The sequence below is a fragment of the Ictidomys tridecemlineatus genome, chromosome 7 (assembly GCF_052094955.1).
Source record: "Ictidomys tridecemlineatus isolate mIctTri1 chromosome 7, mIctTri1.hap1, whole genome shotgun sequence".
In the NCBI taxonomy this organism is placed as follows: domain Eukaryota; kingdom Metazoa; phylum Chordata; class Mammalia; order Rodentia; family Sciuridae; genus Ictidomys; species Ictidomys tridecemlineatus.
Window position 1 is genome coordinate 172,213,960 of NC_135483.1, and position 9,914 is coordinate 172,223,873.

Genomic DNA, 9,914 nt, shown 5'->3' on the forward strand with positions numbered 1-9,914 from the left:
GTTGGAATTTAAACACTTTGGAAAGCAGGGTCTTACCTTATCTCCTTCTGATCCTTAATTCTAGGGGTGGGATTCCAATTTAGGATTGTTACTGCATAGTAGAAAAGTTTTCAAGTTTTTCTTTCACTCTGTACGGTTTAGACCTGGATTATATTTTGCACTGATAAACAACAACAGGTGAAGTGAACACCAAGTTATTGGCTCAAAAACAAAGTTTCTTAAGTGCAATTTAAGTGGAATTTTTGCCCAACTAAATAAACTTAAATAAAAACTTACAAGGACCATAGAATATTAAAATGAACTCAAAAACTTATAGATTAAGAGCAAAAATTTATTTTTGGAAAGGGTAAAAATTATTCTTTAGTGACATTTCATCAATATTATCATGTGAATTCTGAGAATGGTTAAGACTTTGTGGTGGTTAATTTTATATGTTAACTTGTCTGGGCTATGATGCCCAGATATTTGGCCAAATATGATTCTGGGTGCGTCTGTGCTGGTGTCATGGGGTGAGATTTACTATTGAATCGGGGACTTTTAGTTCAATAGATTGCACTCTGTAATGGAGCCAGACCTCACCTTGTCAAGGGAATGCAACTGGCCTGAATGCAACAAAAAGTCCACCTCTCCCAGGCAAGAGGGAGCTCTCCAGTGAACCACCTTCGGATTGCCTCTACAACATTGATTCTTGGTGGTTCCGGAGCACACTGCCTTTGGACTCAGACTAGAACACTTTCCTGTATCTCTAGCTCCTCCCAGCCAGCCCTCCCCAATCCTGGGGGCCAATAGCTGACAGGAAAGTCCAGGGAAGAAGCAGAGGCCCCTGGGGGTGGGGCGTGAGGGGTGACTGTGCCACTGGCTGCCAGTCCCTGGTCAAAGACCACGACAGGCCTCTGCTTTTACCTGCAGAGCAAGACGGTTGGTGTTGGCGGAGCCCCGCGATTCTCAGAATTCTGAGCTCTTGCTGGAGTCATAATGGACCCCAGCAATGCTTGAGGACGTTGTGAGGAGAGAAGCGGGGATGGTGCTGGACGCGGTTTACCGAGCTGGTCCGCTGGCTCACTAAAGTGGCGGAGATGTCCTCCTGGTTTGGAGGCCTGGGCTCAGGCTTGGGCAACTTCTTGGGGCAGGTGGGAAGCAGCTTGCCTTCCCTCACAGACCACATATCCAACTTCACCAGGGGAATGCTTGCGGATGACACAGGAGACACAGCAGCAGGTTTACCTGATTGTGGGAGAAAGGAAGTGGAAGCTAGTAATTCTCCACTAAGATCGGAGAATGAGAGACCTCAAAAGTATTGTACTGATCTGGAGGAAAACCATGAAGCATCAGAGCTGCAAGTAAATCCTCAGTGTCCAAGTGACGGAAATCAACTGCAACAGGAGGAGGTAGAGATCAGCCGTCTGAAAGGTAGACAGATGGCACTGCAAGATCAAGTGTTCAAACTCCAGGCAGCTGCTCAATGGGTAGGTTCAGGAGCTTGTGGTGTACCAACAACCACTGCACTGGCTCCATTGGGTTCCCAGATCAGTAGTGATTTTTCAGCCATTTCTGATGATGACATGGACTTTAGTAACCTAATTTTGTCTTTCCAAGAAACAAACGAATTGTCAATTGAAGTTTCGGGACTTGAATCGAAAGTTGGCCATTCGAGGCCTATTGCTGAGGCTCAGGGAACACAGAATTCTGAGCTGAGTGAAATCTTCAAACTGCAAAATACTATCAAGACTCTTGAACGAAACCCAAGTCCAGACATAGATGATCATCAGCCTGAAGTGTCAGTTTGGGAGCAGAGTGCTACTGTGGCAGAAAAGGGAACAGTCCTTCCACAAAATTCTTCATCAATGGAAGAAGTGTTGAGGCTACAACGAGCCCTGTCTGATGCTGAAAAGGAAATAATGAGACTACATGATTTCAACCAGGATCAGAGTCTTGCTGAAGACAATCTGAAACTTAAAATGCATGTGGAAGCTTTAGAAAAAGAGAAGTCATCATTGAGTCAAGAAAAGGAGGAACTTCAGATAACACTGTCAAAACTGAGCTGTGACTCTCAAGTCGTTAAAAACACAGCTTCCACAGACATGAATGTGAATGTCCAATTACATGACTTAAAACTTCACTTGAAGGCAAAGGAGGAAGAACTGAATCAGAGTATCCATGAAAAGAAAATGCTGATAGCTGAGTTAGAAGAACTGGACCATCAGAATGAGGAAGCTACAAAGCACATGATTTTGATAAAAGATGAGCTATCAAAACAAGAAAAAGAAAGAGACCTTGTCATCCAGAAATTGAAACAAGATCTAGAGGACGAAAAAAAGAGAGTTCATCAACTTGAGGATGATAAAATGAACCTATCCAAAGAGTTGCATGTGCAGAAGGAGAAGTTAACTCAGAGTGCACAGAGCCTCAGTGATTTGCATTTAACCAAGCAGAAGCTTGAAGATAAAGTAGAAGATTTAGTAGCTCAGCTAAGTAAGTCACAACAAAGTAGCTTAACCCTCCAGCAGGAAAACCTTGAGCTTAAGGAACATATTAGAAAAACTGAAGGTGAGCTGTCTGGATGTCAGAGTAAGTTCCGAAGTTCTCTGAATGAAGACTCTAGCAGTAATGTGAAGGATGACTTGCTTCAAGAATGGGAAGCTGAAGGTAGCAACTTAAGGCAAAATCTTTCAGAAGTAGAAGAGCTCAATGAAAATTTAAAGAAAGTTGCTGTTGATCTCAAAAGGGAGAATGAAATGTTGATTTTACCATGTAAAGATGTAAGACGTAAGTTGGAAGCAGCCATTGCTGCTAACAATCAAGTGTCTCAAGAAAAAGACACTGTCAAGGAGACTCTAATAAGAGACAAAGAAGAGATAGAAGCGGAACTGCACCAGGCAGAAAAAAGACTGTTGGAAGAAGCAAAGAATCACAGGCAGACTATTCAGCAACTCTCCAATGCATGTCATTTGAATACCTCTGCCTTACAGCTGAAACCTGATTGTGTAGTTCAACTCAAGCAAGAGAAGGACTTTGAAATAGCAGGACTCAAAAAGAATTTTGAACCAATGACTACTGATCCAAAAGAAACTGAGGAAATTTTGGAACCTCATGTAGAAGAACAGAAGCAATTGATACAACTTATAAAGGAGAAAGAAGTTTTTATTGAAAACCTCGAAGAAAAATGTTCAAAACTACAAAAGGATTTAGATGAGTGTTCTCAGGCCTTAAGAGAAAATGAAACTTTAAGGCAAACCATAGAAGAAAAGGACAGAAGTCTTGGCTCCATGACAGCAGAAAACAACCATCTGCAAGAAGAACTGGAGAGCCTTAAGGAACAGCAGAATCGAGCTGTACCTGTGGCTGAGCCTAAAACCCTTGATGGTATCCCAGAAGTAGAATCAGAGGTATCTCAACTGAAAATAGTCAAAAATCATCTGGAAGATGAAATTAAACACCATCAAAAGATAATTACAAATCAAAACAAGCGTAAAATGCGACTCCTTCAGTCTTTACAGGAGCAGAAGAAGGAAATGGATGACCTGAAACACCAATATGAGCAGCTGAATGCTGCGCATATCCAGTTACTTTTAGAAAAAGAGGAGGAAATTAAGAACTTGCAGAAAACGATTGAACAAATAAAATCCCAGGTGCCTGGAGAAAGACTCGATGCTCAAACAGAGAATTCTGAGTTTTTTCAAGAAACAAACGTAAAAAGCCTCAATAGAGAAAGTGGAAGTGAACAATGTGACCTATGGAACGAAAAGGAGTTGTTGAAGCAAACAATAATAGACCTAAAGGGCAGAATATTGATTTTCGAAGTGGACTTTTCTAAATTAAAAGGGGAAAATGAAAAATTGAGAGTAGCATCCAAAGAACTCCAAGAGACAAACTCGAAGTTCTCTGTGAGGCTGGGAGAAAAAGAACTGGAGTGTGAGTCAATGAAGGAGAAAGCTCTTGCTTTTGAGCAACTGCTACAAGAAAAAAGTCAGCTTTCAAATGCAGTTGCGAAAATGCAGGAGAAGACAGTTATATTTCAGCAAGAACGAGACCAAGTCATGGTAGCACTAAAACAAGTACAGATGGAAAACAGTACTCTCCAGCAGGAGGTTCAAGAGTTCCGTGACAAAGAACTACGCTTGAACCGGGAGCTAGAAAGGCTACGCAGCCATCTCTTGGAATCCGAAGAGTCTTACACCCAGGACATTTTGGCTGCAGAAGACCAAGAGATTAAACTGAGAAAGGAAGTCAGGCTTTTGGAGGTAAAGCTAGTGTCATCTTCTGAGGCAAGTCATCAAGCTAGCATTCAGATAGAGTCACTGCAAGAACAGTTGAGGTTGGTCTCTCAACAGAGGGATGAGAATGCACTGGAGCTTTCCCTCTCCCAGGCACGAGTAAGGCAGTATGCCCTGTCATCAACCAACCTTCAAAGGGTCCTAGAATATTTCCAAGAGGAAGAGAAAGCAATGCATTCTGCTGAGTTAGCAAAAGAAAAACAGTCGATAGCAGAATGGAAGAACAAGGCAGAAAAACTGGAAGGACAAGTATCATCACTGCAGGAACATTTGGAGGAAACAAATGCTAGGTTGCATTCTGCTTCCAGACTTACAGAAGAGTTAGATCAGAAGGAACAACAGATCCAAGAACTTAAAAGACAAAACGAGCTCGGAAAAGAAATGTTGGACAAGGCACAAAAGAAACTGTCGACTTTGGCAGACAGCCTAGAAGGAAAAGTGGACAAAGTCCTCATGAGAAATCTGTTTATTGGTTATTTCCATACACCCAAAGGTAAACGCCGAGAAGCCTTACAGTTAATGGGAAGCATCCTGGACATTCCAAAGCAGGAAATGGAACAGTTGTTGAGTGAAGATTCTGGTGGTGTCACCAAGTGGATGAGTAGTTGGCTTGGAGGGGCATCCAAAAGTGTCCCCAACATACCTATGACACCAAATCAACAACCTGTGCTTAAAAGTTCTTTTTCAGAACTCTTTGTCAAATTTCTAGAAATGGAATCTCATCCCTCTGTTCCACCACCCAAACTCTCTGCTCATGCCATGGACTGTCCAGATTCATCAGGAAGGAGAGAGCGAGGTGGCAAGGTACCAGGAAGTGTTAAAGTGGCAGCCAACTTCAGAGGTGGTCGAAGCACCAACGGGAATCCATTCTTGGTTCCCAGTTCGGCAGCTGTGCCTCTTAGTAACCTAGCTGGAGTTGGTCTTGGTGGACCTGGGCATCCTCTTTTTAAACCCATCGCAGATTTCATGCCCACCTTCACACCATTGCCAGTGTCCCCGGACAACAGCGCCACAGTCGTACTAGAGCACCTTCTAAAGCAAAGGCAATCTCATCCAGAGATGATTTAACACTCTAAAGAAGACTTTATCAACACTTTGTGCTTTTTTGACAGAGTGGCCTCTGGGAAAAGAACTCATGTATTTGTAGACAAAAAGCGAAAGGAAAAACACTGGCATATATAGGTATATAGCTAATAGGTATTTTTATCGTTGTTGTGTGTTTTTTTGTTATAACAGTTTTTAAAAATTTGTTTTGTTTGCTGTAGCAGTTTTTCTTTATAAAATTTTGTTCCACTGTAGCAGCTAATCATCAGCAGTCTTCAATTCTGATGTACTTTTGAGAGCAAATGTACAGAGCAGCTTTAGTGAACCATTAGCTCCAACCTCTTTTTTTATGATTATATTTGATCAATTTAATGGCATTAAATAAAAATGATGCAGTTAATTAACAAGGAAGAAGAAAGATCCAACCCTTAAGAAAAGGATATATGTCTCAGATTTAGAGTATATGAAAACCAAATATGATATTGCAAAACGTTGTGAATTTTTAGTTGATCAAAGAGAACCTTGTACAACAAGTAAAAGAAAATTAGAACGGGGAGAGCCTGAACTTGACGTTTCTTGGATAAATTCTAAGATTCTTTGAATCCAAATACTATGACCCCTATCCACGTTACTTATTTCCACTTCTATAGAAAAGTCACTTCACATTAATTCAGTTTTCTAGATGTTCAATATGTCCAGAAGGAAGAGTATTTTCATGAGTCAACCCCAAAGTGGAATCACACGATCCATTGCCAATGGAAAAGTTATTAAGTATGTATCATTCAATATCTGGACTGTTTATTTACATACTTTTGGGGCTCCAAAATAATGCTTATAAAGACATTTGATCAAAAACATTTGGGGAGAGAAAGAAGATAACATAAATTTTTGAAAGATGAAAAGCTTTAAAGAACGAGTAGTTGCAACCTTTTTGTAAATTAAGGTAAAAGATGAATCAAAAGTTTCTAGCTTAAGTAGGTGAAATCAGAGTAGAGAAGAAGCAGATTGCATAGCACATACCTCTCTGACACCTGTAGTTTCTAAAACCATGAAGAACACTTTTATTAAAATTCACTTAAATAAAATTTAATAAATTTTTAATATAAATCATATTATAATTTAATATGAATTAATCTAATTTAAATTTATTTTGTTAAGTAATATTGTTTAAATTTATTAATAGTATTGTTTGATTTAAATTTATTTTATTGATATTGTTTATTAGTTTATATTAACTATAGTATGATTTTATTTAAAAATTTATTAAATTTTATTTAAATTATTGCATTTTAATAAAGTCAATTTAAATAAGATTTAATATAGATTAAATTATTTAATGTTAATTATATAATTTAATATAAATTTTAATAAAATGAATTTTAATAAAAATGCTCTTAGTGGTTTTAGAAATTACAGATGTCAGAGAAGTATTAGCTCCTTTCTTCTCCTCTCTGATTTTACCTAACTTAAGCTAGAAACTTTTGATTTATCTTTTATCTTAATTTACAAAAATAAACACGGGATGACAAAACACCCAGTAGCTGTATCCATCAGCTTTTCCTTTCTTTTTTCTTTATTTCACCCTAACATTTACATTATTTTACCCAAATCAAGATGCCATCAGTTGTTAGTCAGGAACAAAATCACCGAGGCAACAACTGTAAGAGGCATCCCAATCTCAGATTGCCTAAGAATTAAAAACCTAGAAATGTCTGAGAACGGATGAGCTCTGATAGTAGAGTTTCCAACCTATGGAAAGTTTCCAAAGGCTATGGAAAATGATGACGTTTCTCCTTTTGTGTTTTTACGTTGAGAGCCTTGGAAGTACTACGGTTCTTTATCAGAAATTATATGTGCTTAAAATTATAAGTCTTTAGATTTCTTATTTTTCCTGGATTATAGAAAAAGGGACTCACAATTCCTTGAGATCTATTGGCATTTTAGTGACAGGAAATAATTCAATGAGGCAGAGTTGTTTATTTGCATTCAATGACCATCAACTTTTATCTACTTTGAGAAAGATCACAAACCACAGACCTTCTGCCTTCTACTTTATTTCAAAGCTTCCAGCATCAGTTGCAAGAATTCTAAGAGACTCTGGGAATACTCAATGGTGCAAAATGCACACGGACTTTGTTTTTTTTGAAAGCATCCCTAAGACATGAGTCCTTAGGTGAATTTCTTGTTCTAAGTAAATTGACTGAATCATTATTAAGTAATTACTTATTATCCCAAAATGAATAATGAAAGCACATGCTTCCAATCAGAGCAAGGAAGAAACAAGAAGGTATGATGTGTGGTAAAAATGCATGAACATGCAATTATGATCCAGCCTTATTAAGTCCAAATTTCTTTGTTTCTTTTTTAATTTATTTTTTGAGGTGTCATTCAGGCCTGATATGCATGGAATAACTTTGGGGGGGAATATAATCAGAAATTCAGCACTAAAATCTGCCTTCCTGCTACATCACATGGCTTACTCCTAAGAAGAATGGTGCAATATCAAAGTCTATATTTGCTTCAAGTTGCCAAATTGCTTGGAATCTTCTTCCAATACGACTCCTATGGTTGGGAAAAGCAGAGTTCAGATTTGTCATGAGAGATTTTGATATGTTCTGCTCACCCCATTGTGTCTAGGTGATCCTTTGTGTTTCAATGCTGGGAAAAACACTTCTTTTATTTCAGAATTGAAGAGCTCTTGGAAACAGTGACCTTACTACAAACTTGAGAAAAATATGTTATACAGGTATTCGGAAAATTGCAAAGATTAATATAGATTCAAGATTTTTTTAAGACAAGGGGCTTAATGGAGAAAACACCAAGATAGCCTTAGAAGATTTCATACTCCCTGCATTCTTATAAAAAGCTTGTATATTGTAAACAAGATAAAACCAAACAGAACAGTTCCTAAGGAAATATTGTGCTTTTAGTTTCCTTGTCTCATAAATTTATTAAAGTTTTATTAAAGACTCTGAATTTGCTAGCCTTTTTATTAAATATTTGATATATGCTATTAATGTCTATCACTGGATTTTATTTGGTCTCACATTAAAATCGGTATACTCTTTATAAGCACAGATGAGATATTATTTGAGATAATTTATCGCAAACCTTTAGGAATATGGACATGGAGAGAGTATCGAATGATATCAAAAGTGGAGTTTTCTTTCATGTCTATCATAGTCCTTTTTTCCTCAGTTGCTGGGGAGGAACATTAGGATGATTTGCTTAGAGTAAGGAATACTAGACTGATCAGAAGGGGCTGCAGCAGCTTTGCTGGTTAGCTTGTCCATTTGAAAAACTTTTATTGAGGACAGGCAAAATATACCTAGTCCCAAATCCATGGAACCGATCAAACTCTGCAACAGTTAACCCGAGTAGCTTCCTCTTCTATGCCCCCAAGTTTTGAGCAATGCTCTGTAGATGATACCTTGAATGATCCTTGGCATTGAAGAACTGTCATCCAACAAACAATTTATTTCCTTTTTTCTTGTTCTTCTCAGGGATCCTAATGAGTGATATCCAGAGGCGAGGAGAGGAGGGGTAAGGGAAGGTACTGGGCAATCTAATTGACCCAAATTAGGTTATGTGAATGCACCAATGTGTAACAATGAAGACCACTATTAAGTGCAATTATAATGCACGAAAAAATGATCTTATAAAAAAAAGAATATGATTTCTATAACTTCAAAATAATCTGAAGCCTCAGGAAAAGCATTTTAAAAATAGTTTGAGCTTACCTATAAGACTTTTTATCTGTTCATCAAGGCTTTGTTTTATGAGTACATGTATTTCTTTTAAAAAAAATTGTAAACCCAGCAGGGTCTTGTGATACATGCCTTTAATTGCAGCGGTGTGAAGCCATCCTCATCAATTTAGAGAGACCCTTTCCCAAAATAAAATCAATAGAACTGGGGATGTGGCTCAGTGGTTAAGCATCCCTGGGTTTAATTCCCATACCAAAACAACCAAAAAATCATGTAACAAACTTTTTTTTTAACCTAAGCAATTGATATTGATCACGAAGAAATTACTTCAAGTCACCAGTGGCACAAATTCATAGTGACTTTGAACTTGAGTTATAAATGCGAATGAATCATGCCCAAAATGACTGTCCTAACAAAGAATGTGTGGACTTTCATCTGTGTATGTGCATAGATTTATGTATCTTCAGGTCTATAAAGAATTCCAGTAACCTAATGAGTCAGTTTTGGGGCTAAAAAAAAAAAAAAAAAACAAAAACCACTTCTAACTCCATTTCCAACCTATGAAGTTTTCCTAGAGATGCTGAGACTATGTAATCTTCTTTATTCAGCTTGTTAAGTACTTTGGAAAAAAAAAAAAACAATGACAACTCTGATGGGAGTTAAATTAGAGAACTGGTTGGAAATAGTGCTGTATCCTTCCTATCCTGGTAGAGCAAGTCCAATTGTTGCTTTTAAAGACCTAAGTTGGATTCAGGCCTAGGAATCCCTTTGATTTACTTCACTGGCAGCCATGCTGAGAGTTTCCAAGTCATTCATATGTATACAGAACAACATCAGATCAAGATGAATAAGCAAATGAGGGTATGGAATCCTGGAGTGCCCATCCACC

At 38.0% G+C, this 9,914-nt stretch overlaps 1 pseudogene; it reads left to right on the forward strand.

The window, feature by feature from the left end:
* The first annotated feature begins 1,056 nt into the window (after window positions 1-1,056).
* LOC101965913 (thyroid receptor-interacting protein 11 pseudogene) lies at window positions 1,057-5,580 on the forward strand (annotated as a pseudogene).
* Window positions 5,581-9,914: the final 4,334 nt, after the last annotated feature.